Source organism: Hippocampus comes, unplaced genomic scaffold (genome assembly GCF_001891065.2).
Source record: "Hippocampus comes isolate QL1 unplaced genomic scaffold, H_comes_QL1_v1.1 scaffold229, whole genome shotgun sequence".
Lineage (NCBI taxonomy): Eukaryota > Metazoa > Chordata > Actinopteri > Syngnathiformes > Syngnathidae > Hippocampus > Hippocampus comes.
The window spans coordinates 326,924-335,278 of record NW_017806060.1 but is presented as its reverse complement, the minus strand read 5'-3'; the positions used below and the strand labels follow the sequence as shown (position 1 = coordinate 335,278).

Below are 8,355 nucleotides of genomic sequence, written 5' to 3'. Positions count from 1 at the left end.
CCCTTTTCTCCTCCCCCTCTTCATCCGCCCCTGCAAGCATCCACCCAAAATATCTCTGCAGCATCTTCCGCATTGTTGCCTTCAGACAACACAACTGACCGAGTGGACTAAAAATGTTCTCATGGAAGGCGAAGAAACTCTGCTGGCAAGAGTCATCCGTGAACGCTTTTATCTCAAATTCAATAACTGAAAAAGAAAAAAAATGTTTTTTTTTTTCTTATAGTTTGCCAAAAAGTACTTCAAATATTGTACCTATGTTTTGTCAACACGTGTAACACAGCCTTTTAATTTATTTACTTATTTTTTTTTTCCCCCCCTCAATGCAATTAGGATTGTTTATCATTGATTCTTTGGTTTTGATTTTTTTTTTAAGTATGTTTCCAATGTATTTGTTTTGAGCAGAGATCTTAGAATTCCTGGACTTTTTTTTTTTATGTATATATTACGACTAAAATTATTTATGATTTATATGGCGATTTAGTGAATCTTGTATCCTTATTTTTATGAATTAAATCAAGTAGCCGACAATTTATGTATCATATTAATGGCCTGCATTTAAAAATATGTATTTTAAAAATACATATTTTTAACTTGAAGTAACTTGTTTTTTTTTCAAATATTTAATCATATTTTTATATTTTATATATTTAATTATAATTTGTTATGTGTAATTAAAAGGCACATAATTTAAATTTTTGTCATTTTAATCTTAATGCTATTGATATCCAGTCCTTTGAGAAATTATTTAGAACATTTGTCTTTAAAAAAGTTTGTTTGTGCATAAAAAAAAAAAAAAATTAGCTCAAATAAGTGATTCGCCAGCTCAGTCAGGCGCGACGCTCATCAAAGCTACAGCAGGCCTGACGAATCAAAAGCAGACGTGACGATCAAACGATCAGCTCAAAGGTCACGCACATCAACTTTGTCTTTTTGATTCAGCTCCGTTTTCCTGACACGTCTGCCATACAAACGTTGTAAAACGGTCGGCGAAGAAAACAAACCAAAAAAAAAGTGTCCGGTGGGGCGCCGACCTTTGTGGGCCCGGCGAAGACGGCGGGCGGACGGCGAGCCGCCGCGCTGAGTGATGGCGTACATCACGGCGGCTCAAGTGGGCCTCATCATTTGGGCGAAGGCGGCCAGTTTAGTTCGCCGGCTCGCCGCCGTCGTCGTCTTTGTCATGTGACGGGACAGCTGATGGCAGCGAGGCTACGCTTGCTTTCAAGTTGCAACCGGGCCAACCGCCAACAGGGGATGGAGGGCGGGAAGGGAAAAAAAAAAAAAAAAAAACGTCTGTCAGCAGCGATGTCAAAAGCTTCATTTTTTTTTTTTCTTCCTCCCGCAGAGCAATTAGAGGTTTCATCGCAGCGGAGTGATGTCAGGATTCATTACGGCTCAGCCGCGGCTAATTGCTTCAAGGTTAAAGTAACAGATCTGACGCCGTCCCATTTTTAAGTGACAGCCCCGCCGCGCGTTCTGCTGCCGTTTGGCGGAACGCCGACGCGATGACACCCCGACGCCGGGAGGGGGAGGGAGGGAGGGAGGAAGAGGAAGGAACGGATGAAGTCTGACGAGCCAGAGCACATCAAAAGGCTGCCATTGGTCAGCGGACTTCGGAGAGTCGCCCGCCGTCACTTTGCCAAAACTGCCCAATTCCAGAGGCAAAGATTGACGGAAGACATTTTGCGACAGGAAAATGGAAAACATCAGAACATTTCAAGTCGGAACTTGGTCGTCAGTCACATTCATAGTCGATTTTCGGGTTGTTTTAAGTATCTGTGGCTGGTATCGACGTCCTTCTCGAGTACCCGATACCTTGAAATAATGCCGTGTTGCCTTCGCTTCCGTTTGCCGCCCCCTTGTGGTCATGGGCGCGCCCGACTAACTCAAAGCATCCTGTCGAATATGAGCTATTCGATGCCAATCGCATAGATGCCATAAATGGCAACCGTGCATCAAGAGCCACGGCGGAAATCCTGTCGTAATGTCACAGGCAAGGAGGATATGATTGGCAAAGAAGTATCCTAGCACTCGGGACACCAAATTAGCATCCGGGATCATTCCCATCCACTCTGGAACTTGATTTGTCCTTTTCGCTGCTCGCTCGTGCGATTCCCCATGCGTGGCAAATGTGTCGTCTGCGGCCATTACAGCGAGCGATGTTTTTTTCCGCCGCTAGCTGCTAATTGCTAACGTCGCAGTGCCAACCCGCCTTTTGGCTGACTTCCACGAAGAACACGGACGGACGTGATTGGCAGGCGATGAAAGCAAGGCAACGGCTGGATTCAAGTACCGTATTTTCCGCACTATAAGGCACACCTAAAAGCATTCGATTTTCTCAAAAGCCCACAGTGTGCCTTATAATCAGATGTGCCTTATATATGGATCAATATTCTGATTTCCTGGACATAGTATTTTATAAGTTCTGTAAAGCGTTTTGTTCCAGCTGCAGCGGTTGTGAAAGCGCAACTTCAATAAAGCTGTATTGTATTGTATTCCCTTTAGTGTAGCTCCATCTAGTGGATGCAGAATGCAACCACAGTCACTATTGTGGCTTCTATTCTATGCGCCTTATCATGAAAACAGTTTAAAAATAGGCCATTCATTGAAGATGCGCCTTATACTCCGAAGCGCCTTATAGTGCGGAAAATACGGTAGGCTAAATCACAAGCGGAGATCGTCTGTGACTGAACATCTCTGCGTTTGACAAACTGGAGAGAAATGGAGATTTTCGGAGCAACATAGACAGGGGGAAATCATGCAACCAAAATGAGCCTGTTTTCAAAATAGCCTCTTGCAATGAAAAGGTACATTCATGGCTCGATTATGTCGTTAGGAATCAGAAAAGTCAAGAATCTCTTTTTACAACCACCGAATTCAAACACGGAAGCGTCGTCGTGAAACTCGACAACTTTGCAGTCGTTCCAAAGGAGTCCATTTAAATTCATAGCTGAGCTAATTTGCGACAGTTACGGTTTTTAATTTTCCGCAAAAAAAAAAATTAAAATGCCAACTGTCAAATGCACTACCCAAGGGAGGGACTTCATGGCTGCGACTGTGGAGGAGTTTTCGACTTCATTTTCGCATCGACGCCATCGATTTCAAACACCAAAGACGTGTTCTGCCATGACGGATTTTGCCGCGAAATAGCCAAACTTTGCGGTCCTTTCATATTGCTTAGCTCGAGAAATTTGCAGTCGGGATTGATAACACATGCGGAAGGAACACGGCAAATTGTGCCGCAACAAGAATAGCTCCCAAGAAGGTCCAAAATCCAAACGATGGTCCTGTTCAAAAATGAGCGCTAACATTTGCGCATCTAGCTAGCACTGCGACGTGGCCGCTACATTAAGTAGAATCTCAACGCTGATAAGCACTGTGGGAATAAGTTGCCATTGATTCCAGTTTACGGTGAGGTGAGGCGTCCGTTTTTTTTTTTTTTTAATCCACCCTTGTTCCCCCGTCTTCAGACCTCCCCGTAACTTCCTGACCCGAGCAGGGAGAGAAATCGAAAGCGGTTAGCATCGGCGTCGGGGCGCGGCAACGAGCGCTTGTTTACCTCTGCGCTTCTTCCAGGCTCCTCTCCGAGTGTGGAACACCTGATCCTGTGCAACGATTGTTTGTTTAACCGCTGCCGGGAACGGGAGAAGCCCCCCAACTCCAACCCCCCCGCCCCCCAGGTCTGAGTAAGTGTTGATCTAAGGTGGGATTGGAAACGGCCTAATGAGGAACTCTTTGGATAATTAGCCGTAGCCGGCCGCGCTCGTGCATAATTTGAGTTCTTCGCCAGCGAGGAAGAAGATGACGGCGAGGAGGAGGAAGAAAAGGAGGAGGGCGGCGGATGATGAAAGCGCCCAGAGATCGGGGTTAATGAAAATTAGCGTGTCAAGTTCGTCTCTACCTCGCTTCTTTTTCTTCTCGGTTCTTCTTTTGTTCTTCTGACGACGCCTTATTGTTGATGTAATGGAACAATTAGTGTTGGCGCGGTTCACGGCAGGGATAAGGTGCTGGCTGGCGGGCAGGACGCCGCCTGTAATTAGGCGGCGGGATGATGACATTCAGAAGGAAATGGAGTCGGGGGTGGGGGGGCGTATTCGTGGCTGCGCTCTTTAAGGGAAAACCACAAACAAGTATGGGAAATTCCTGAAAGTTTGTCAACAAAAACAGAAAAAAACAGAGCCTGCATGCAATAAAACTTTTTTTGGGGGGAGGGGGGGTGCTGACATGCGTATCGTAGTTTTGCATTATCCACGATAATGGGTGGGTTTTACACAATTTTGGACCTAATAAAATCCCCGCAAAAAAAAAAAACAAAAAAAAACACTGTGATGCTCATAATTTTTGCATTCGTGATGGTCTCAAACATCTGAACACTCCTTAACTTCGATCAAATACCAACAACAACGATGAAAATGCACTTTTGATGGCAAAACAATATACTTACAATAAATTACCAGCATAGCAATTTTCCATTTGACAAACTTTACACACTATCTGCATGCTATTTAACAATCGTAGTAGTAGTAGTATTGAGTTGTGTGTGCGCATGCATGTGCATATATGGGGGTGTTTAATGTACGTACATCATGGCTTGGACTTCTAAATGTAACTCATTCCCGTCATCTTTTCTCTCTTTTGTTTTTGTGACACTCTTTCTAGTAGAGTTCACGTCAAAAACACTCTGATCTATCGCATAGATGGCACCCTTTTTCGATTCATAGATTAAAACATTTTGACGACCTACGACCAGACTTAACAAAGCAGCACAACCACCCTAAATCGGTTTTTTTTCTTCACAAAATTGATTAACTTGACCCAACAACAGCGGACGAGGTGCCGCGTTCAAAATAACGATTGTTCATCCGAGACGAAATACGCTGGATGGCGATTGTCGGCGTGAAGCGTGTGAATGAAACTCAACATCACCTTTGTAATAAGACGGTGTTCTAACGGAAACTAGCGTCAGATGAGACGAAAGATGATGTTCATCTCGCTTGGGTCACGTCGTTTTTGTTTCGAACGCGAGTCGGCAGAGTCGGCGTTGCACTTAATTATCTTTTTTTTTTTTTTTTTTTTTTGAAAGGACGGACTAGGCGAGGCGGGTGTGAAGACTATCGCTGTGCGAGCCCGGGCGTGCCGAGGCGCTAAGTGCTGCTGGACGACATGCGCGCTCAACGTTTGCATCAAAGACGATCGAGACATGACATGGTGGATGATTTTTGTTTTTGTTTTGAAATTGCAGCCACGATATAGATGTTAACGTGTGCACATCATGCTAAATTGTGGCACCAAAATACTCATCTGTGGCCACAAATTATCAAGGTTATAACAGTTTCGGCTTCTTCATTACAATTCTTATTTTTTTTTAATTTGAATTGGACTTTTTTTTCCATTTGGTTTGTTTTAATTATTATTATTATTATGATATATAAATTTTTTAAATAGCCTGCATGTTAATTCGACATGGTGGCCCAAAATTAGGATGTCTCGTAAATGTAAACCCATTTTGTGGCCTTTATTTATAATTTGAGGTACGGTATATCGCTCATAGTATTCTGGCCACATTTTTTTTTGTTTTTAATTTCCCCCCTCCGCATCATTTGTGGTGCACCGTACAAAGTGGTCAGAAATGCATCGACAAAAGCGTGTTGCCAAGTGGATAAGGACCAATGTTACACGGGCTATTGTGTTCCCTCAGCTAGCCGCAAATAAACTACGCAGACAAAACTGGTCTTTCTGCGCATTAGCGATGCTTTTGCGTTATTGTGCCCGCAGCCACACAAAGCGCCCCCCCCCCCCATCACCCCTCCATGGTTGAAGCGATTTGCTGCGCACAATGCCACAGCTTAACCAGCTAGGTCAGGTCAAGTTGACTCAGACAATGGGAGACTTTAAACGCGGCACCCACAGCGCCGAGTGTCGCTCGGACAAAGTGGAGCAAACATTTCATCGAGTCGAGGCCCGCAGTCCATAAACGTCCCATCCAATCTGCTCGCTCGCATCATCCTCGTCTTTCATCGCCCCGTCTGCTCTTCTCAAGGCCAAACGTGGAAACAAATGCGCCACTATATATCGGGGAAAAAAACAGGAATTCTCAAACCTTTCAAGATTTTTATTTATTTTTTTAATGTGTGACAAACCCCACAAAAAATAGCGAGAGAATCAGTTGCGTTGTGGCACATGGAAACGGCAGATGGGAAAATAGCGTGTCACGCGTCAACAGCTGACCAGAGATCTTTCGTCGGATTTACTGTCATGACTAAGGTCAATGACGACAAAATTCGGTCCAATGACATCAGAACGCCGATTGGTGGATGAGTGCTCCGTGGTTACGGGGTCCAAATGTCAAACACGCCGTTCTCCGTATCCACCAAGCATAAGCCGGCAGGCGGGCAGCTAGCGCGGGAGACGAAGATCTGATTTGTCACATTTGAAACGCTTAATGTTTCAAGCGGGAGGAAGCGCGTGCTGCGTAATGCGTTCATTCATCTGCATAAACAGCACCTGTCTCCTCCTCCGGCGGCCAAACTTTGGCTGCATCCTGCACCACGAAAGGCCCAGCCAGCCAATCGTTTTCAAGTGTCGGCCGAGCGCCGCCAGTCGTTGCGATCGACAACTTTCATTTTATTTCATCCTGCCGGCAAGACAAATAGGCGACATGCTAACAAAAAAAGCGAAAAAAAAAAACCCAGCCAAACTTTGGCTGCATCCTGCACCATGAAATGCCCAGCCAGCCGATCGTTTTCAAGTGTCAACCGATCGCCGCCAGTCGTTGTGTCGCCAACTTTCATTTCATTTCATCACACCGGCGAGACGAATAGGCGACACGCTAACAAAAAAAGAACAAAAAAAAAAAAAAACGCAGGATTCAGGATTGACACGCAAAAGGTAATTTATGCTGGCCCTTTATTTACCGGCATGCCGAGAGTCGCTCTTGAAGGCTAATTTGGAGTGCGCTTGGCACCTCTTCTAAGCTAAGAAACGTCGTCATTTGACAAAAAAAAAAAAAAAAACCTCGAACAGGCATTGATCAACTGCTTAAGTGCCCGAGCTTTTGTTTGTTTTTCTGGCAACAACGCTGTCAAAAGCTTCTGTCGCCGCTTCGCCGAGCGTGTTCTGCAAGACGTCCCGCTCGCATGACACCCCCCCCCCCCCTCGGCGGCAATGGGCGGGGGGCAGCGGCGAAGGGAGGGCTCGGGGTTTGATGGTTAAAGAGGGGACGGCATCTGGCGTGACAATTATGGGAATAGATTACCTGAAAGCAAAGTGCTGTCACGTCCTGATCATTTCCTGCACAACAACAACGCACTCCTCTTCCTTCATTCCGCCATCTGCCTTGCCTTTGACTCGCATTGTGATAGAAGCGCACTTTCATTATCCAACGATTTTTTTTTTTTTTTTTTGTGCTGCTGTAACATCGTACGCAGAGCTAATGGTCACTTGGTTGGAGTAGCCTGCTCTCTTTGGGGAAAAAATAAAAAATAAAAGGTAGAATGGCAGCTAAGTCGACGGGGAAGAAAAGGTCCAATTAGAGATGATTTGCCCAAGAGGCTTTGGACTGCTTTCGTCAGGCGTATTATGAGTTGCGCTTTGGTCGACCTCGGCTGAGCGCGCTCGTTCACTTTCATCTCGGCTCCCGTCGGCTCTCGGCGGTGTCGTGACTTTTTTTTTTTTTTAATGTTGGTTAAAACAAACTAAACGTAGAGGCAAAGTCAGCAACGTGACAAATCGGATGTTTTCATTGGGGTGGGGAGGGGGGGTCGAGGAATACAAAGATTAAGAACAAGAAGATACACGCGTCGCTTACATGTGTTGCTAATGTTGTCATCCGTGTTTTCTGGCGTTGCTATTTTGGACAGCCTCTTCATGATCTCTCGATTCAGTCGCGACAACTTTATGTCTGCACTTGGCTTGAGAAAAATAAGGCAACAATCGTCTCGTCCAGAGATTTATCGAACGTAAATTTAAGTTACGAAACGCCTCAAGAGGAAAATATTGCCTCTTGCTACGAAAGAAATTTAAAGATAACTATACAGTATGGGCAGCGAGTCGGAGCTCCGAGTTTCCTGAACGCAACATATTTAGAGCTGCTCTGCCATTGGCTATTCCCCAGCATCATCCTGGCTTCCCATTGGCTAAGATGTACCTCTACCGTACGAATTTATCTGTGACGATAGATAGCGAGGTGTCGATTCAGCGTCCTCGTTTATTCGCCAGGGAGGTGTTCCGATGGTTTTGTAAATGCGAATCACCCAGAAAAAGTTTTCACCAGTCCGGCGATCGCTCACGATGCTGATGGTTTGCCTTGGACACTTTTGAAGGAGTGTTAAAAGCCGACAAAAGCAAACGTCCTTGGAT

General features: G+C 45.2%; 1 long non-coding RNA gene across 1 annotated transcript in view; it reads right to left on the bottom strand.

Annotated features, from left to right (window-relative positions):
* Nucleotides 1-689: 689 nt before the first annotated feature.
* Nucleotides 690-8,355, bottom strand: part of LOC109529733 (uncharacterized) — a 105,599-nt gene continuing 97,933 nt past the window's right edge. Inside the window, exon 5 of the long non-coding RNA XR_002170887.1 lies at nt 690-1,215. This is a non-coding gene — a long non-coding RNA (uncharacterized LOC109529733). The remainder of the gene's footprint in view (nt 1,216-8,355) is intronic.